This window comes from Gopherus flavomarginatus (genome assembly GCF_025201925.1).
Source record: "Gopherus flavomarginatus isolate rGopFla2 chromosome 13 unlocalized genomic scaffold, rGopFla2.mat.asm SUPER_13_unloc_3, whole genome shotgun sequence".
NCBI lineage: Eukaryota > Metazoa > Chordata > Testudines > Testudinidae > Gopherus > Gopherus flavomarginatus.
The window spans coordinates 431,638-453,346 of record NW_026114611.1 but is presented as its reverse complement, the minus strand read 5'-3'; the positions used below and the strand labels follow the sequence as shown (position 1 = coordinate 453,346).

Below are 21,709 nucleotides of genomic sequence, written 5' to 3'. Positions count from 1 at the left end.
GGATTTGGGAAGCAGGCAGTTCCCAGTCTCTGTGGTTCACACCTTTGCCTGGTAATTGAAAAGCAGCTGGTTCAAACCTAATTCAAGATGCGGCTTTTCAGTGATGAGACTCCAGTACGTTTTAACAGGAAGAAAATCTCCTCTATTCTGGTTTAGCCCCATTTGACTCCTTCTGCCCATCTTCTCTGCCCCCCCTCAGTCTCTTTCCTTCCCCACTGGGGCCATGCAGAGAGGAGCCGCAGTCAGTCTCTGTCACAGAGAGTCTGTATCCTACAAATGGAGGGAGGGGTCACTCTAAAACATTGATAACGGGGAGGGGAGGGGTGTGCGTGGTTATGGGGAGAAAGGATGGAGACCTAACAGTGGGGCCCAGAGAGATTCCTCCAAACAGGGGAGATCCCCTGCTGCCCCCCATCTGCCAGCGGTGGGAAGAACAACTGTGTGTGGGGTCTCCACATGCTGTCCCCGCCCCAAGAGCCAACTGTGGCAATGGGAGCTGCAGGGCTGGAGTCTGTGGGCAGCAGTGCTCAGAGATGCCCCCAGCCCTCCTGCTTAGGGGCTGCTGCCAGAGGCGGGTGTGGGTTGCTTTAGAGACATGCCCGAGGTAAATGCTGCACCCTTCATCCTCTCCTGTACTCCCAACCCCCTGCCCCAACCCAGACCCCACATCTGCACCCAAACTCCTTCCAGGACCCTGCTCCTTGCACACCCTCCTGCACCTCAGCCCCCTGACTGAGCCCAGCCCCTGCACCCAAACTCTCTCCCAGAGCCCAGCCCCTCTACCTCCCACACCCAAACTCCCTCCCAGAGCCTTAGGCAGGTGTGGGGAGGAGGGGAAGGACTTGGTCCCATTCTGGGCACCACCAAAAATTATACAAACCTGCCGCCCCTGTCCAGCCCAACCTTCTGCTGATGCACCTCACCCCACACCCGTGCAGGGTTTGAAGCTTCCATTGCTTAACTTCCAGGACACGGAAGGATTTCAGCTCCACTTTGCCCAGAGGGAGCCATCACCCCACTCCCAACCAGGTTCTTGTCCATGGAATCACTGTTAGGGGGGCTGGGTCCCTCGGTATCTTTTCTCTCTCTAGGATAGGCCAGGGTGCAATAACTGGGGCATCTGAGCACCCAGGACCTTCTGTGGCGCTGCCATTCCCCTTCCCCTTCTGTGGTCTCATCTGTCATTGACTCCAACCTTTTTCCTATCCATCGTCAGCACCTCCCAAGCAAGCTGCACTCACCTCAAAAAGATAGAAAGTCCTGTGGCACCTTATAGCATAAGCTTTCGTGGGTGAATACCTGCTTCGTCAGATGAAAGTGGCGGAAATTTGCAGGAGCAGGTATAAATATGCAGGTAAGAATCAGTCTAGAGATGAGGAGATTAGTTCAATCAGGGAGGATAAGGCCCTCTTCTAGCAGCTGAGGTGTGAACGCCAAGGGAGGAGTAATTGCTTTTGTAGTTGGCTAGCCAGGCACAGAATTCCCACTACATTCAGCCGATGAAGTGGGGATTCACCCCTCAAAGCTTATGCTCCTGTACATCTGTTAGTCTATAAGGTGCCACAGGACTCTCACTTTTTACAAATCCTGGTTAACGCAGCTACCCCTGTGATACTCAAAAAGACAGTGTCTCCTGTTGGGTGTACATAACTGACCTCTCTCCTCTCCGAGCACTGACTGCCCCTTTGTTTCCTTGCCTCTCAATCTGAGCAGATGGGACCTTTCCCTCCAGTGCTGGAGGATTCGCCCTTCTCATCTACCCTTGTCCCAAGCAGCACAGTGAGAGGGAATCTTAAATGTACCAAGGTGACTTTGGAGCAGAAACCCCGCAGATCTTCCATGCAATTGGCACTTGCCCCTCACTGAGCAGGACTGAAACTGGTGCAGGGATACTGGTAGGCCACATCCCCTCTGGGCATGAGCAAAGCAGCAAGGTGCAAAAATGAACCTGGAAATGCTGAGGATTGGACCCAGGGCCTCATACATGCAATGCATGTGCTCTACCACTGAGCTACATCCCCAGATGGGCTGTGTTTGCTATGGGTTATACTCAGAGCCTTCCTGTTCTCACTGCATCCAGTGACTTATAAGCTTCACAAGAAGCCCATACCCCTCTCTGAGGGACAGGCCTGCTCTCCTGGAGGTTACTTGTTCATAGGAGTCTCTTTGCAGCCCGGCAAGATTCTATGTGTCGGGCAGAGAGAGTTTGTGCCCTGGACTCAGGGTGCCGAGATACACTAAGCCCTCTCCCCTGCATTGGGTGGTGGGGGTGCTGCAATCCCCTGCTGTAAGGTCATTGTGGGGTATGCTGTGAGCAGCTCAACACCTCACCCTGGTGGCAGAAGTGGGGTGTGGAGTTCTAGGTGTTTCCACCTGCCTGTGAAGTCCAACTTTCCCCAGCACTTTCACTGCGGTGCAATTGGGTCACTGTTTCCATGGCTGAACAGCAAAGAATCACTCCCAGTTTCCCTTCTAGCTGCAGCAGGATTAGCCTGTGTCAGTGGTTGATGAGGTGGATCTGGTTGTAGATTGTTATTCATTCCCCACCTTGACAATTCACATAGTCCCTTTCCTAATCAAATCCCCAGCACCTCAGTGATCCTGGTAGCAGGGGTTGGGTCCTGAGACTTTGAGGGTCCTTTTTACCCTTCACCTGGAGTGAACTCAGCTTTTCCCCCATCCCAGACAATCCATGAAATAACAACAGGAGCATAAAGAAAGAGGGGAGGGAACATCTCACTGCCAGGGCTGGATGTGCCCAGGGCCCCATCTCATCCATTGTTTCCATGGAATTTGGCCCCCTGCTTTGCACAAGGGACAGAGAAAGATCTTGCTGTTCCTGTGTCTGTGCAAGGAAAATTGTGCTTCTGTATGAAAGAGAGGAGGAAAATGGCCCCATGATGGGACAATATCCTCAGGATTAAGACCTAAGGACTCAGGCTGAGAACTGATAGAACTCCACTCATCTGGGATTTAACAAATTGTCTTCCATGGAGCAGAGCCAGATCCAGCATTTTTGCCACCTCAAGCAGAAAAAAAAAATAAAGAAGCTGCAATCAGCAGAAACTCTACCTCTTTTGGCAGTGAGTCTTCCCCTCCAAGAGGGACTGAGAGGACCCAATAGCCACAGAAGCCTCCCCACTCTATTGGCCATCCTGAGTGCCTGGAGCCAGCCCTGCAATGGAGACAGTGGGAAGATGGGGGAATCAGGAAACAGCCACACATTTATTTACATTGCAATGGAAGTATAACTGAAGCTTTTTCCAATTGAAGTCACTTTTTCCTGACTGGGAATTGAACCCAGGCCTTGGCAGTGAAAGTACCAAATCCTAAACACTAGACCACCAGGGTGCTGATAATGCTGTTTTTTTTCTCACTTATGCTACACTTTCTTAGGCTACTTTCTATCCACTTTCTGACAGTGCTCCATTGTCCACTCCCTGAGGGGTTAAGAACAGAGAGTACAGGAACCCCTGTACTCAGGGTCACAACCTCAGCCCAACACAAGCCACTGAAATAAACTCTAATGATGCTTCCTCCAGCAGGATCACAGAAACACACCAAAAAAACTCCATGAGGAACAATCCTCCTCTGCCTTCATTTACCCCATCGCAACCCTCTCAGGAGCTGACTCTTGCAGGAAGGACACTCAGATGACAGGAGCTCTGGCATAGAGACCAAGGGACGGGTGTTGCTTCCTCTCACTGTGAGCTCATCACAGTCTGACTCCGTGTAACAGGGCTCTGAACTTTGCCATCTTGTGTGTTCTGAGAGCAGAGCCCCCTGGACCCTTCTGCTGAGAGCATGGTGATTGCACAACAGCTGCAAGGCCTTTTTCCCTCTCCTTGTCCTCCTTGGCTTCCCCAGACTTTCCTCACAAATGGTTCTATAAGGTGCTGAAGGGATCTAAGGACCTGCAGGTTTCCCTCACCCATCTCTTAAAGCAAACAGCGATTCCCTTTTCTGACACTTCTGGGTCTGGGCTTCTTTTGAGTTTTTCCCAAGTGGGGGGCCTGATTCCCTGTGAAAATGTGTGTGTGGCACCAGCTTGTCTGCCCCCTCTCTGGGAACTGAGAATCTTTTTCAGACTCTCCCCCACTAGATGAGTCCAACAGCACCTCCCCTTGGTGGGAGAATCCTAAATTCCGACCTCCCGCCCTGGTTGCTCTGACCAGCTGATGGCGGCAGCATGCTAAATCAACCCCAGCTCTCTGGGCTAGAAAGCAGCATCTAATCAGCCTTGTGACAGCTCCGGTTTGCTCGCTGGAGACATAACAAACCAGAAAGAAGTCAAATCTCAGACAGGGAACCTCAGCTCACAAATAAAAACCGTCAGGGCACCTTCTACACTGGCAGTTGACTGACTTTAAATCTAGCTAGCTCTGTTGGTAGAGCATGATGCTCTTAATCCCACCATCATAAATCCAAGCCCCATGGTGGGTGGTAGCGACAAACCTTAGGTGTCACTCTTCTGCTAATAGTCACAGATCAAAATGAAACAAACTCTCTATGCTCTCTGGCAGGTCATGTTTCTTCCTGTCTCTGAGCTTCAGTAAAACATGAAGAGAGAACAAACTGACATTTGCATCCTATGTTAAGAGAGTATTTTCTCCTCTTCCATTCTACCCCAGGCAAGAAGAGGGGATAATAACCAGTTAACAGATGATTGCAGAGGGAAAAGTTTGGTCTTTATAAATAGGACAATGATCATTTGGTCTCCATATCCACTGATGGTAGGACAAGAAGTAATGGGCTTAATCTGCAGCCAGCGAGATTCACGTTAGATATTGGGAACAGCTTTCTAACTGTGAGGGTAGTTAAGCTCTGGAATAGGCTCCCAAGGGTGTCTGTGGAGTCTCTGTCCTCGGAGGTTTTAAGAACAGGTTGAACAAACCTCTGTCAAGGATGCTCTGCATATACTTGGTTCCATAGACAACCTGCTCTGGCTCTGGTTCCCTCCTTCTGCTCCCTGCCTGGGCCGACTGCTGTGGGCACTTGATCCCACATGCCCCCGATGCATCGTCTCTGCTTGGCTCTGCTTCAGCAGAGAGGGCTGGATTTCATGACCTCTCCAGGGCGCTTGCAGCCATACAGCTCTATAATTTGATGCCATCGCAATACAATACAAACAACAACAAAAGTGGAAACACCCCAATCTAACATGTAACAATTCAGCGTGAACTGACATTCTACAGCACAAAGTGACAACACGTAGGAGTGCAAAGCTCGACAATTCAGCACCATGCAAATGAACACCCCATGGGCCAAAATGACGCACTGCAAAAGAGCTCAGCTCAAACCAGTGCAACGCAAGCCAGTGCAAAAACCATACAACACGAAAAAATGCATCAGAGTGCAAAGTGACACTGTGCAAAACAGCTCAGCATGGAACAATGACACAGCAGAAACCCACACAACAGAATCATATAGAAAGGTGGGGCAGGGAGGGACTCTGAGAGTCAGGACCAAGTCTCCCTAGGCTGTCCTTGACAGGTGTTTGAAAAACAAGGAAACAAAGGGCACCACAAACTTATGTTTTTTTGGATGAGCAAAGAAAAGGGAGTAGCATTGTCACCCTCAGGTAGCCCCTGTTCAATTCCAGGTCAGAAAACAAAACTCTTCTGCAAGAATATCCAAAAAATATTGTGTTTCACTTTACTTCAGAAGTACAGTTGTGTGGCAATTAAATGATGACTCTAAAGTTTCATAAAAGTGTGGGAAATATGGATGTCTGAGGAAATGGCTTGGAATGAAGGAAGACAAAAACTGATGGGTCGAGAGAACAGGCCCTGTTTCCCCCAGGTTTGGAACTTCTCTCACAACTACTGGAAGAGAAAAGCTAAGCAAATGGTGTTCTATTGTTGCAAAGGAGGTTAAAGTGAGGCCATTTTCTGCAGATAGAATTAAATGGTCATGTCAGGAGTGGGATTTGAAACCACGTCTCCATGCAGAGACCAGAACACCCAATGGATTGGAAAAAAAGATACTTTTAGCTAGCACTTTAGACCAGTCCACCATCCTGATACTACAAAGAATGTGACTTATCAACCCTAGTTTTCATTAATAGTTGATGAACTCTTTAGGGAGGTCAAGATGGCACATCTCTTTCAACTCCTAGAGATCTTCTACAGCACAGCTGATTTTTAGACACACTCACCCAGACCTAAAGTTACACGTTTCCTGTAGCTCCATGAGTTCTGTGGTGTTGGTATCTCCCTGTTCGCTTTTTAAGTGAACAAAAGATGGGTGCTGGCATTCTGAGACAGTAATGGTGAACCTCAAAATCCTGCCCTGTGCGCCAGACAGTTAAGCAACCAGCACCCACAACCTCTACTATGACAGCATCCTGTCTGGGAACAACTCGCTTACCAACAGCTGGGGTGTGAAATCCTCATTTCTTTGTTGTTCTGTCACTGTAGTCCCCACTTTCCTATTGCTTGTCTGTATAATCTCTGTCTGGTTCTGTAACTGTTTCTGTCTGTTGTATAATTAATTTGTTTTGTCTAAACCAATTAATGTGGTGGGGTATAATTGGTTAGATAATCATGTTACAATATGTTAGGATTAGTCAGTAAAATGATTGGTTAAAATAGAGCTAAGCAGAACTCAAGTTTTACTATATAGTCTGCAGTCAATCAGGAAGTAAGGCGGGGAATGCAAATGGGAATTGGGGTAGGGGAATTGGAATTATGTTTTGCTAAGGGGAGGGAATAGGAACAGGGAAGGGGAACAGGGACACAGACAAGCCTCTATGGTGTCAGAGCTGGGAAGGGGGATACTGAGGAAGGAAACTGGAATCATTGCTTGCTGGAAGTTTACCCCAATAAACATTGAATTGTTTGCACCTTTGAGCTTTGTGCATTGCTGCTCTCTGGTCACGTGAGAAGGACCAGGGAATGGGAGGGTGATGGGACAAACCCTGTAACAAGTACGTCTTTCAGGGTGTGAAACCCCCCAGAACCAGTATAATTAAGCTGACCTAAGCCATGGCTAGATAATGCTAAATGAAAGGAAAGATTGTTTTGCCAATGCAGCTATTACAGGGATGGAAAACCCTTCTGGCCCCTGTATACTCCACAGTGCTACAGCAGTATTTTAAGAATAGCCAACCTCAGAGGGCGACGAGATCTGGCTCCATGGATGCTCAGGCACGAAGACAGCAGCAATGACAATAAACTAATACTTCCATAGTTGACAGGATTCAAACCTGCATGGTGAGATCCCAATGGATTTCTAGCCTATCGCCTTAATCACTCGACCACAACTACTTGATAGACAGGTTATGCCCTACACAATGATTCTGTTCTCACAGAATTGTCACTTCAAATGGCTCAGACCAACTCCCCCAGCACACTCACTGCTGTGCATTAGTGTAAGTGTGTCCATGGGGAACAGCAAGAGTTCCTGCCCATTTCCCTTCCAGCTGGAGCATGATTAGTGTGTTTGTGGCTAACGACATTGCTATAGATTGTTGTTCATTCCCCACACTGACAATTCAGACAGTCCCTTTCCTATTCGAATCTCCACCATATCATTCCAATAGCCGGGGGCAGGATTTCTCTGGGGCACTGAAATGTTTCAGGGGATTGGTGTGTGAGCTCTGCCTTGCATTCCATCCCTGGTGTTTCATGGACTAACAACAGCAGCAGAAAGAAAGAGCTGAGCCAATATCTCCCTGGCAGGGATGCAGGTGACCACATCCCCTCTGTCTGACCATTGCCATTGCAGGACAGAAGGGTTCACTGCAACCGAATGCCCTGGCTCAGACAAGAGACACAGGGAGGTTTTACTGTTATTGGATCTGTGCAAAGGAAACTGTGCCTGTGTGTGAAATTGAGGAGGGAAATTAAACGTCCACATGGTGGCCCAGTGCCTTAAGGAATGTGGGCGATGGACTCTGGCTGAGAAATGATTTAAAAGGAATTTGTATCAATGTATTGCCCTGATGAAAAGCTATGGGTGTAAGGTGCCACTGTTGTTAGTACTTGAACCTGAGTGGAGACGCCCGAGTGGATGTCAATTCCATTACCTTAATGAGGGGTAGTTGATTATTTTGTCAAGATCCAAATTTCTTGGTCAAGATCTAGTCAATGTCTAGATGACAGAGAAAATAATACACTGATGATAATAAGAAGAATTTAGTAATATTTACAGTTGCTATGGGCATAACTATGATGATTGTTTCATGTTTCACTCTTTATATCTGACACCACCATCACCTTTTCCTTTAGCCTTGTAGTTTGCCAAGGGTAAAACTAAACATCTCTTCAGATACAAGGGAGTGTTTGTGTTCACTTCTGCTAGCTACACAGAGGCTTGATGTAGCTGCTTTCAGTCCTCCGGCTCTGCTGGGATAAGAAACATTTCAGGGTGTCACTGAACTGAAGGAGGGAGATCATTTTTTGACAGATGATGCCTCCTCTTAAAGGTGTTTGTCTGGCTGGCAGCCCTGGTTCCCAGGTGTCTCCTGAGGGAAGAAAGTTTCTGTGCAAAATACTAAAACTTTTAACAGAGAGGAGGGAAAGGCGACGACCACATGGTGGGGCCAGTATGTACCACAACGTGGTTCTTTTATGTGGGATGACTCTGAACATTGACTGATCTCCACTCCCTTGGATTTGAAGAGATGTTTAGTTGTGCACTTAGGAACCTATAAGGCTGAAGCAATTTTATGGGTGGTGACACTACGATGGAAGGGTTTTTTAATGTTGTAGAAATTGTTAAAAACACTTAGCTTAAACTGGAACTGCCTGTTATTAAAGGCTGGTTTCCCCACGTCAGTTCCATAAGCTCTCCTAGAAACACCCTGGGTTCTCTCCTGCCTCGGTGGGAACTAGAGGGAATCGTCCCCTGCTGTCCTTGGCTCTAGGTTGATTTTTCTGGGGAGGGGACGTGGAATTGATTTGTTCGCTGTTGAGAAGGGAGCTGGACCAGTTCTCAGGGAACCAGAACTCACATCATCTTCCCAGCCCAACCCAGGCTGCTGCCCCGTCCCAGTCTCTGTTCCTCTGGGAGCCCTCCATGTTTGACTCTAGAGCAGGCTGGGAGCAGCAGCTGAGGCAGAGGACAGCCTGGGCCAGGCAGATAAAGAGTTTAGCAAGCAAAAAATGTAAAATGGCACTGGAGTATTACCTTGGACTTGACGGCATTTCTCCATTGGTCTGTCTGCCTTGGGGCAGGGACAATAACACGCCCTGCTGCATTCGTTATTTCAAGAGGCAGTTTAGGATTTTCATTCTCACACACAGTGCACAAAGCAGGACTCAACCTTTGTCATAAACTAAACAAGCTGCTCACAGATTCTGACAGCCACAATGAGCATTTGGGTGAGAGCTCAGACCTGCCCCTGTCCCAGAGGGAGAGTGTCATCTGTGTGGGGACTGGACCACTGACCTACCCGCTCCTAACTCCCAAACTTTCAGTAACTCTATTATCAGTACCTGTGAGTGTTATTTAAACCATAAGAAAAACCACACTGGGCTAGACCAAAGGCCCATCTAGCTCTGAATCTTGTCTTCTGACAGTAGCCAAAAACAGGTGCCCTAACAACCAGTCAGCAAGACACCACTCGGAGTGGAACCCAGGATCTCCTGTTTACGAAACAGATGTTTTAGCCAGCTAACCCATGGTGCCTGTGGGTAGCTAAAATACAGTGTTTGCCCACACCTGACTCCCTGCCATCGCCACCAGGGCCTGACAAGCTTTGCTTGTATTTGGATTCTGCAAAGCAGAGGAGCAGGTGACGTTTTCCTTACAAGTTGTGTGTGAGTGAATCTTTGGCCAGGTCTGCACTACAAAGTTGTTTCAGCAGAATTATGTTGTTCAGGTGTGTGAAAAACACACAACGCTACCTCAGTCGGCAGCTTGTGGCTGGTGCACACACTGCAATGCCACATCTGGCGACAAAACTGCCCTGTTTTGCTGACAAAATAAAACAACTTTGATGAGAGGTCTAGAGCTTTTTGAAGCAAACTTGAAGTGACAGACTAGACACTGCTGTTCATTATATCACCATAACTGGCCTCCTCCAGTATCCCACAATGGCCACCATGAACTCGCCTACCCTGCGTTCCTGCTACAGAGCCATGGGCCCTCCCCTTTCATAGCTCCAGAAAGTTCTGACAGCTGAGCCAGCTGCTCTGCTCTGGCAGCCAGGAGCAAATCACTGCCGTGGATGCTGCTCTCTCCCACACCACGAACACAGAGCAGGGTGGCGGGAGCTTCCTTACAGTGTGGGGGGCCACTGGCATCCGAACTGTGACATGCCCAGGTCATCCTTTCCCTCGAGGAGGCTCTTACCTTCTAAACAGGGACGGCTGTTTTCTAGTAAAATCAGGAATAGGGAAGGAGAAAACTTGAAAGAAGTTCCTCCTGGCGCTCACATACGTGAACCCGAATACTTTCTCAGTTCTCAAAGAGAGACCTTGATAAAGAGACTTGCTGAAGCAAAGCCACAGGGGTCTCTGAGGTTTCCTTGGCCCCTCGTCCCTGTCCTGCCTGGCTGATGTCAGCATCTCTCTGTGAGGTCACCACCTCCCCATCACCTTTGACCAATAGTCTGAGGTACTGCAAAAGGCCTTTGTGATGTCACTGCCACATCCCTCCCTTGCTGTGCTAATGTCCTTCCCCTGGCCAGGAACTTTGGAGGTTTGGGCTACTCCTGTGGTCACCCCACTCAAGGAGCGTTCGTTCTAGGAAGCAAGCCGGCTAGACAGTAAAACATCAGACTCTGATCCCAGTGCTGCACTCCGTTTTTCAGAAATTAGTCGACTTTATGGCCAGAAGAGACCATTAGAGCCTCTAATCTGACCCCCTGCATATCACAGGCCTCCTGTATGACACAATAGCTACTTTTGGGGTAAACACATTCCAGAAAGGCATCTAGTCTTCATTAAATGACATCAAGAGATGGCGAATCCACCACTTTCCTTGGTAGCTCTTTCCTGTGGGGAAACATCCTCGCTGTTGAATTTTTCTGCCTTATTTGTAATATGAATTTGTCTCTTTTCACCTTCCAGCCACTGTGTCTTGTTATGCCTTTCTCTGCTAGATTCAAGTGCCCTTTAATGCCCAATATTTTCTCTCCATTAAGGTCCTTCAACACATCACTGAAGTCACCTTTCAGTCTTCTTCTGATAAGCTAAACAGGTCGAGCTCTTTCAGCAACTCACTAGAAGGCATTTTTCTCCAGCCCTCAGAACATTTGATGGCTCTTTGCTGCCCCAGCTCCAATTTCATAACATCTTTTTCAAATGAGGACACCAAAACTGGAGGCAGTATTCCAGTATCAGTCTCACTGATGCCGTGTCACCTCCTGTGACGTTATTGACATAATCTGTAACTGTATAGATCACCATTACGACCACTGTCATATATTTGCAGCCAATATTGTAGAAAGGTTGTCGTTTAAGGAGTCTGTGGAGAGGTTATGATTGGTTGATTAGAATTATGCTATCTCTAGATGTGTATCATTTTTTGTAGTAGACGTTATAAATATTGGCTCTATGCTGCTCATATTTCAAACTTGTGGTCAAGTGTCCCAGTCAGAGCGGGAAGGGGGCAGCCCAGGAGTTCTCAGACTGGGGTTACAGCCCCTCGGAGGTGGGGGTATGTGAGGTTATTATGTGGGGTCACAAACCGCCCAGCTCTGCAGACAGCAGAAGTGAGGGTGGCAATGGAGCAGTCTGCTGTGAAAAGTGATATTGACAAATGTCTTCACACCCCCAGTACTGAACAGTAACTATTTTAAAAACCCTTTTCTGCTTATAACAATAATTCAATCGAAGTGTGTTCTAGGCTGAATTTAAAAGTGGTGAGAAAAGTTAAACTCATTTTAAAGAATTGGGTTATAAATTAAGCATTTAAAATAAGGTTAAATATAAAAAAACGTGTTTTGAATTGATGGGGGGGTCGCACTTGGCACCTTGCTTTGTGCAAGGGGTCACCAGTTCAAAAAGTTTGAGAACCACTGGGTTACACAGGGAAAGAGCAAAGACAGACACTGAAACAGGCCTGCAGGGGAAATACCCGGGGAGAGGAGTTCCCAGCTCACAAATCTTCCCTGCTCCATTTACTGCCCCATCCCTGGGCTGTATCGCCAGTGCCGAAGACATCCCAGATCCCCCTCTCTGCCAAGGGGGCTTGCACAGGTAGTTCCTTCCTGCCAGGCCTCTGCCTCACTGAATAATTGCATAAATTCACTGGTGTTTCTCCCCTCCCCCTGCTTCTTTCTGTGACCCTTCTGCCAGTTGGAGTCGGCAGCAACATGGCCCAGGGTTCAACATCTTGGGGATCCTTTTTAACAACACAACACAGAATCCGCTCGAGCCCCCACCCAGTAACCTGGGACAATCCCACACCACCCTGGGTGACTCTAGAGACAATACTTCCCCCCACCAGCACCGAGGCTGAGGCTGTGTCTACACTACCAATGCCAACAATGGGTTCCGCTCGACAACGATTCACAGCATTGCGGACTGACAAACCTCCATTTTCATCCTCTGAGTCAGGAAACTCACAAAAGCCTCTTCTTTTGTACTGGGGCAGGCAAAAATAAGGTGACACTAAATTATTCTGATTGCTAAAAGCAGGTTTAGGGGGTTGTCCCAGCCCAGACCCTGCACGCACCCGAACTCCCTCCCAGGGTCTGCCCCCTGCCTCTCGTGCACCCCAACCCTCTGCTCCAGCCCAGAGCCTGCACCTCATGCAGCTAAATTCCCTCCCAGAGCTTGTACCCCCTCCTGCACCCAAACTCCCTCTCAGAGCCTGCCAGTGCCCCCCTTCCCCCCCAAACCCCTGCCCCAGCCCAGAGCCTGCACCTCATGCACCTAAATTCCCTCCCAGAGCTTGTACCCCCTCCTGCACCCAAACTCCCTCCCAGAGCCTGCCACTGCTTCCCCTGCCCATCCCAGAACCTGCACCTCATGTACCCAAACTCCCTCCCAGACCTTAGGCAGAGGGGGGGGGAGAGGCAGGACTTGGCCCCGTTCTGGGTATTGCCAAAAGTTCTATAAACCTGGCAACCCTAAGCTGGAGCCCTAGTCCCTGCACATCTCTCGCCTTCCAGGAGGGGACTCTGTGGGGCAGGGCTCTGCTGGGGCTTTATTTCTTCCTTTAATCACCGTGGAAGGGTGAACAGGGGGGAGGGATAGCTCAGGGTTTTGAGCATTGGCCTACTAAACCCAGGGTTGTGAGTTCAATCCCTGAGGGGGCCATTAAGGGAACGGGGGTAAAAATCTGGGGATTGGTTCTGCTTGGAGCAGGGGGTTGGACTAGATACCTCCTGAGGTCCCTTCCAACCCTGATATTCTATGATTCTTTTCTGTGCAGAACACACGCAGGCAGCTGGATTATTGCCAGGGCTGTAATGAAACCCAAGCTAACAGAGGATGGTTTCGATCCATCGAGCTCTAGGTTCACTCTGCTGTGGGGGGAGGGGGTTTCCTACAGGATCTATTCCCAGTGTAGCTCCCAAGCTGTGCCCTGGTGAGCGGTGCCCAGGGGATTTAGACGCTTTAGAGGCAGGTGATTGACACGTGCTGGGTCCCATCTCCCAGGGGCTTTAGAGGCAGGTGATTGACACGTGCTGGGTCCCAGCTCCAGCGCTGAACTACACGTGCTCGCTGCATTCTCAGCCGGGGGCTCCTTGGGCTGATGGTTCAGCAGCACCAGCCTCTGCCCCTGCTTTTCCCCTGGGGAGCCCCAGCCCCTCTCCTGCCCCCTCTGGGCTGAGGGGGGTCCCCGCTTCCCCGCATGACCCAACCCCCCTGCGAGGGGCCCGGGGGCGGGGGCAGGGCCAGGCCTGGGGAGGAGTCGCCCCTTCCTGCCTCCCCCCAACCCCCCGCCCCTGTGTGCGGCAGCGGGGCCGGGGCTGGGAGCACAGTGTGGAGGCTGCTTCAGCCCTGCAGCCCGCGGGGCAGCGCGGTGGGGCCGGGGGCAGGGCCCGGGGGGCGGGGACACGCGTGGGGCGGACACGCTCCTGCCGGGAGGGGCCGGGCCCGGCTGCCTGGTCTGCACCCTGCCCGGGGGGGGTCCCCGAGCTCCCCGCAGCCGGAGCGGGGCTGCCCGGGGCTGCGGGGGGCGAGTGTCCCGGGCGGGGTGGGGCGGAGCAGCCTCTCCTGCGGGGCCGGGGCCACGGAGCCCGGGAGCGGCTGGGCCGGGAGCTGGAGGAGGGGCCCGGAGCGCAGCTCGGCTGCAGAGCTCGGAGCCCAGGCTGGGCCCGGGAGCGAGGGGAGGGGGAGCCGGGGGGGCTAGGGGGTGTCAGAGCCAGGCTGGACGGGGAGCGGCTGGGGATGGGGACTGTGGGGCAGCTGGGAGTTTGGGGGGTCAGGGCTGGGGGGGACTGTGTGGCTGCTGGGAGTTTGGGGTGTGGGGGGGGGTCAGGGCTGGGGGCAGACTGTGTGGCTGCTGGGAGCTGGGGGTATGGGGGGGGTCAGGGCTGGGGGGGACTGTGTGGCTGCTGGGAGTTTGGGGTGTGTGGGGGGGGTCAGGGTTGGGGGGGACTGTATGGCTGCTGGGAGCTGGGAGTTTGGGGTGTGGTGGGGGGGTCAGGGCTGGGGGGGGACTGTGGGGCAGCTGGGAGATTGGGGTATGGTGGGGGGTCAGGGCTGGGGGGGACTGTGTGGCTGCTGGGAGCTGGGAGTTTGGGGTGTGGGGGGGTCAGGGCTGGGGGCAGACTGTGGGGCTGCTGGGAGTTTGCGGTGTGTGTGGGGGGGTCAGGGTTGGGGGCAGACTGTGTGGCTGCTGGGAGTTTGGGGTGTGGGGGGGTCAGGGCTGGGGGTAGACTGTGGGGCTGCTGGGAGCTGGGAGTTTGGGGTGTGCTGGGGAGATCATGGCTGGTGGTTGGGGATGTTTGGGGGGCTCCGTGTTCAGATCTGGCCTTGCGGAAGCTTTGGGGGCTTGAGCTGGGGAAAGTTGGGGACTGTCTGAAGTTGGCTGCTTGGGATGTAGCTGAGGCCCCGGGGAGCTGGGGGTTGGGCTGCAGCCCTGTCACTGCAGCCTGGGGCCCTGCGTTTCCTCTGGAAAAGCTGCCCCCCCCCTTTCACCATCTCCTTTCAGTCTGCAGTTACCTAGTTATCAAAGCCTCGTGCATGGTGTTTGGTTAGTGTCTGGGAGCTCCTCTGCTGAAGTAGAAAGCAGTGGGGGAGGAGAGGCTGCCTAGCATCCGAAACTCAGCATCGCTGCTCCGCTCTCTGTGAGCTAAGATCAAGAGTGAGTAGTCTTTTGGCTTTTCCAAGGCCACAATCAAGTGTCTTGATGTTTTTGGTCTTCTAGCCTCAAGATGAAAACCTTGTCTGTGTCTCTGGGACCTTGAAGTAAAAATATTATCTAAGTTATATCTGTTCTTATCAGTTTAATATGATAGGTTCTTTATTTGAAGACTGTATGTTCAATTGATTTTTGAAACAAGGGGATGGAAAAGGAGCTTCTATCCACCCCCTGCATTGACCTGGTATTGCAGTGTCTCCAGGACCAGTACCTCTCCTTTTGCGGAGAATTGTCTGGTTAGAAAGGCAGAAAGAGTTTCACTCTAAAGGTGCTGATTTGAGAAGATTTTTTTAAAGTAGTTGAAAAATCAGGCTTCTTTAGCACTTTGGTTCTTCATGACAACATATTGTTAAATTTTCTTGGGAGTGTTTTGTAAGTTTACAGATGTGAGTTTCTTTGTCTTGCTGGAGGATTGTTTTAAAAGCTGAGATTCTTCTGTTTGCTATGAGTCTTTTCAACAATATGAGGGACGAATGCTTTCCGGACTGAGGGTCTGTTTGGGAGACGATTGGAGGGTTTTGGGGGGGACGACACAGATTGGTAATATTCGAGGTCACATGTATATCAATAACTGCATGAGTTACATAGACTTCTCCCCACCCAGTCTACGTTCCATGTATCTTGACTGAGCCTGCTGCCCACCATCCCAGAGCAGAAGCCTGAAGCCCAAGCCCCACCGCACGTGGGAAGGTGGGGAACTCCCACTGGTTGCCTGCTCCTACAGTGTTTGTGACTCGGGAAGCGGGTAGGGACCAGCCCCTGCAGGCAGCCTGGGCCGCTGCTTTGCTGCTCCCAACTCCCCCTTAATTATAGTCCAGGAGGCTGTAGCCACAATAAAAGCCCCTGGTGGCAACATTTGAGAAATGCTGGAGCCTCACAGTAAACAAATCCCAGCAGGTTTTTCACACCCTGTCCCCCACCCTTTCCCCACCCTGGGGATTTCCTGCCCTCACCCACACAGACCAATCTTCCTGGAAGTTCCCACCCCCTATGTATTTACTGCCCTTTCTCCTTGCAAAGGGAAACCACCAGCAACTCCCTGATAATCCCTACCTCAACGGGCTCCACTGCAGCCATTTCCCTTCCCTGAACCCTGGAAGGGTGGAATGATGTGGAGCAAAACATTGATGTTGCGCTGCAGTGTATTAGGGCAAAAAGGGCAGTTGGGGACACGTCAGAACAGGAAATAATTTCATAGCACAACTCCCCCCAGGATCTTTCCCTGCACACGGATGTTCTAGATGGTCCTGCATGTGACAGAAAAATTCAAAGCTAGGGCTGTCAATTGATCACAGTTAATTTACGCAGTTAACTTAAAACAAATCATGATTAATCTCAGTTTTAACTGCACTGTTAAACAATAGACCAATTGAAATTTATTTTTGATGTTTTTCTACATTTTCAAATATATTGATTTCAATTACAACATAGAATACAAAGTGTACAGTGCTCACTATATATAGTTTTATTACAAATATTTACACTGTAAAATATAAAGTACTGTAGTGCAATCTCTTTATCATTAAAGTGCAAGTTCCATATGTAGATTTTTTTTTGTTGCGCAAGTGCACTCAAAAAGAAAACAATGTAAAACTTTAGAGTCCAGTCAGTCCTACTTCTTGTTCAGCCAATCGCTAAGACAAACAAGTTTGTTTACATTTACTGGAGATAATGCTGCCCATGTCTTAGATACGTCACCTAAAAGTGAGAACAGGCTTTCTCACGGCACTTTTGTAGCCAGCGTTGCAAAGTATTAATGTGCCAGATATGCTAATATCCATATGCCTTCATACTTCAACCACCATTCCAGAGGACATGCTTCCATGCTGATAACGCTCGTGAAAAAAATAATGCGTTAATTTGTGACTGAAGACCTTGATGAAGAACTGTATGTCTCCTGCTCCATGGTTTTATCCGCATTCTGTCATATATTTCATTTTATGGCAGTCTTGGGTGATGACCCAGCACATGTTGTTCACTTTAAGAACACTTTCACTGCAAATTTGACAAAATGCAAAGAAGGTATAACATGAGATTTCTAGAGACAGCTACAGCACTCGACCCAAGGTTTAAGAATCTGAAGAGCCTTCCAAAATCAAGAGGGACGAGGTGTAAAACATGTTGCCAGAAATCCTCAAAGAGCAACACTCTGATGCAGACACTTCAGAACCTGAACCACTAGACAGGAAAATCAATCTTCAGTTGGTGGCATCTGACTCAGATAAGGACTATGAATGTACTTTGGATCGTTGTCGAGCGGTACCTGTCATCAGCATGGAAGCATGTCCCTGGCCTCTGATTGCTAGAAGCTGGGAGGGGAGAACAGGGGCTGGATCTCTCCATGGCCGCCTGGTCTGGTCACTCCCTCTGAAGCCCATAGCCAGGGCCAGCCTTAGGGATGGGTGCCACCAGGGAATTACCTAGGAGTACCATGGTCAAGGGCGGTGCTGTACGGTAGCAGTGAGGTGTGTGCTGCTGGTGTAAAGTCAGAAACTGCTCCTGGCTGGCAGGGGAGTGCTGCTTGGGGTGGTGTCCAGATTTCTCCCTGCTCCCTCCCAGCATAGGAACATGAGGGGAGGGAGGGGAAGAGAAGGGGGAGAGAGCGGTGATGAGCGGATACTGCTCCCCCCAGTGTTCTTCCGTGCCCCCCTAGCGGGTTTTGAGTGGGGAGCAAGGAGCGACATCAGGGCTTCCTGCATCCAGGTCACCTTCCCCACCTGGGCTGCATAACAGGAGGACAGAGAGCAGAAGCCCAGATGGGGAAGGTGACCTGGAAGCAAGGAGCCCCGATGGTCCTTGGTCTCCTCTCACAGCCCCCTCGTGGTGGGCGGAGGAGCAGTGTTCAGGGGCGGCGGGGAGAGTGAGCAGCAATGCCAGCTACTCCGTGCATCCAGGTCAGTTTCCCCGAGTGGGCACAAGAGGGGGTGCAGGGGTTAGGGAAAAAGGGGGCACAGTGCAGAGATTATGGGTGTAAGAGGGTGCAGGGGTTAGGGGCACCGGAGGGGGGGCACAGGGTTAGCGGTGCAGAGGTTGTGGCACCAGAGGGGGGGCACAGGGTTAGGGGTTCAGGGGTTGGGTGCCGGGGGGGGCAGGAGTTGGGGGGCAGGAGGGGGCATAGGGGTTAGGGGTTCAGAGGTTAGGGGGGAAGAGTAAGGGGTGCAGGAGCGGGGTGTAGGGGTGCCAGAGGTCACAGGTTTAGGGTGCAGGAGGGGACACAGGGTTAGAGGTGAGGGACGTAGGGGTGCTGGAGGGGGTGCAGGGTTAGGGATGCCAGAGGTTGGGGATGTAGGGGTTAGGGGTGCTAGAGGGAGTGCAGGGAGGAGCACAGGGTTAGGGGTGCAGAGGTTAGGGGTGCCAGAGGGGGGCACAGGGTTAGGGGCATGGGGGAGGATACAGGGTGAACAGTGCAGGGTTAGAAGCACAGGAACGGTCACGGGGCTCTCCTGTGACCCAACCCCACAGGAGACTGACCCTATGTTTAAAGAACAAACCTCTATACTAAGGGCTGAAATATCCACTGGGGTGAACACAACGGCATCAGCTCCTTGCTGCCCAGCCTGTGAGAGTTCTGACTGTGCTTCTATAAAGGGAACAGGTAGCGGAAGTTAAGTTGCCTCCTGTTCTATAACTGATGGGGGGGGGCAGCAGGGATTAGGGGCATGGAGAACGGGGGTGCCTGATGGGTGTTGGGCTGCAGGGTTCCCTGCTGCAGCTCCGCAGACTGGAGCCTGCTCCTCCTGTGCAGGGCCAGCTCCAGCTTTTCTGCCGCCTCAAGCAGGAGGAGGAAAAAAAAAAAACGCTGTGGCTCTTCGCCGGCAGCTGAACCAACTGCTTCTTCTGCGGCAGTTCGGCGGCGAGTCCTCCCTCCCTTCCTCTTTGGTAGACATTTGGCGGCAGCTCAAGGAGTAAGACAGGGAATGGGGGACCCACCGCCGAATTTCCGCTAAAGACCCGGACGTGCTGCCCCGATACCGGACGGGCCGTCCCTTTGAATTGGCTGCTCCAAGCACCTGCTTGCTACGCTGGTGCCTGGAGCCAGCCCTGCTCCCGTGACAAGCAGGGGCTGGTACAGAGCGTGGCAGGGCAGGGAGATGACATCTTCTCTAATAGCGGGGCCCTTTCACAGCAAGGGCAGCACCTCCCCGCAGTAGCACAGACCCACCTACTCCTCCTGCTTTCTCCTGACACCAGCACCAACCTTCCCGGCACCGCCTCATGGCAGCATCTGCTTCCAGACTCGCACCAGAAATGGGAAGTCTGGGCCAGGCCTGGCAGCAGCTGTCAGGAAATGGAAGACACGACCACTCCCATGGTGCTGTGGGGCCCATCCTGGCTGGTGGGAGATGGAGGCAGTGGACACTACCACTCCCATGGTGCCGTAGGGTTTTCAGGTGGGGTACCCCCCCCCCCCAGTTGGGCTCCAGGGGAGGTTTGGCATCTTAAGGGATTGGTGGGGGGTTGCTTGGAGGAGGTTTGAAGACAACAGTGAAGGGGAAGTTGGACAGTTGCCAGAAAACCAGGGAGACAAGGCAGGTGAGGTGATACTTGTTACTGGACCAGCTTTGGAGTCACACAGGGTCTTCTTCAGGCAGGGGAAAGGCGCTCAGAGCATCACAGTTCAATAGAAGGTGGAACGCTCTGCCCCGAACACCAGACATTCCCCTACTTCCTGGAATGGGGGGGCTGTCCCCGCTGTCCTGTAAACAGCCCCACCATGTAACCCAGAGGTGGCTGCATCTTAGCACCAAGACACCAGTGGTCACTGCTCCAGAGGAGATGGTACATACAGGCCACTGCCCTACGTGGCCACCAGACGTCACAGACTGTGCACTGTCTTAGCTGGCCCCAAACGTTACTGCCCCAAGAGGTGAGGTACACACAGGCTACTACTCAAACTAGGCACCTGGGGTCGCTGCAGCAATGCCAGGGGGGATACATGCCAGGCATTGCTGCCCCTCGCCATCAGGAGTCACTGCTCCTACAAGAGGGCACCTACAGGACACTCCCGTGTCTGGCCAGCAGGGGTCACTATCACTGGGGAGGGGCTATGGGGAAGCAGAGAAAGAGCAACTAACTGCATTGGGGAAAATCAGAATCTATTGGGGAGAAAGAATGGACTCCACTAGGACATCACACTAATTCCAGCCAGGCTGGATACCAGCAATTTGGGGCTGGAGCAGCTCCAGCTAGAGGCTGGGCAGAGACAGGTGACCTCGGCTTCTGCGCTGAGCAGGCTGCTTTGGCAGCGAGGAGGGACAGGGAACCCCCAGGCCAGGGTCTTGCTGCCCAAGGAGGGGGAGATCTGCGGCAGTCTTTGGAGTAGCTGGTTCAGCAGCCATGAGCCACACACTGGTCCCTGCCTGAGCTCTCCAGGAGCACATTACGTACAGGTGTGTGCTGGATGTAGGCACCAGTGTAAAAACAGGGCCAGACACTGCTGAGTGCTGCCTGCAAGAGACAGGGGCAGAGTCAGACAGGCAGATGGGGGCAGGAGATGACAGAGCCAGCGGCCAAGAGCTGAACCCATCACTAGTCCAGCCTGTGACATCACCATCCATCTCTGCAGCTCTCCATCTGTCCCGCTGTCCGTGCAACCCTCAACCCCTCATCCGTCCCCAATGTATGACACAGACACCCCTTCACCCATCTGCCTCACACACTCATCTGTTTCCTCATGCATCCTGCTGTCCCTCTGATTGTCCCTGCAGTGCCCAGCACAAGGAGGCATAATGGACCCTGAGCAAGACTTTTGGGTGATGCAGTAATGGAGCTAGCTGGTGATAAGGGGCATCTCTAATCCCAGCCCCACTTCTCCTCTGCCCACAGCCATGACCGCGAGCCCACCCTTCTCAATCTCAGACCTCACAGCCCCAAAGACATTACTGGCCACTCACGCTGTGACCCAGTTACAGCAATGAGGTCTCCCTGAAGATAGGGGGTGGGAGGAGCAACCTCCTTATCCTGGCAGGCAGGACACATCCTTCCCAGTATGGCAGAGACCCTGCCCGTGGGTAGATAGACCCAGCTGAGCCCATAGGAGACTGGGGGAGGGGGAGCAGAGAAAGAGAATGCAGGCAACTGAGCATGACAGGTGTCCATGAAAGGAGAGACAGAGAGAGTTTGAGTGAAAGTTGGCCAACACAGAGAGAGAAACCTAGCAGGAAGAAAGAAATTCAGAACAGGGAGTCACCCTCATGGATCCAACTTTCTGCTAGGGAGCACACACCTCTCCTGGCCAGAGAGATGATCAACCCTCGCAAATGGCAACATCATCTCCCTTGAAGCCACAGATAGTCCGGAAGCCCACACCCAGATAACGGGAAGTCCCTGCCTGGAGCCAGGAGGGCTGTGACCAGAGCCCTTCCCAAACCAGATACACATCTCACAGACAGGGACGGTTATTCTCGTTCCAGTTGGGCAGCTCTTGCCTGGCATCAACAGG

At 51.6% G+C, this 21,709-nt stretch overlaps 1 non-coding gene and 1 pseudogene across 1 annotated transcript; one reads left to right on the top strand and one right to left on the bottom strand.

Annotated features, from left to right (window-relative positions):
• Positions 1-3,279: 3,279 nt before the first annotated feature.
• Positions 3,280-3,351, bottom strand: TRNAE-UUC (transfer RNA glutamic acid (anticodon UUC)). The gene has a single exon. It is a non-coding gene; the product is annotated as a tRNA-Glu (tRNA).
• An 11,953-nt stretch (positions 3,352-15,304) lies between these two features.
• LOC127041600 (uncharacterized) lies at positions 15,305-15,485 on the top strand (annotated as a pseudogene).
• Positions 15,486-21,709: the final 6,224 nt, after the last annotated feature.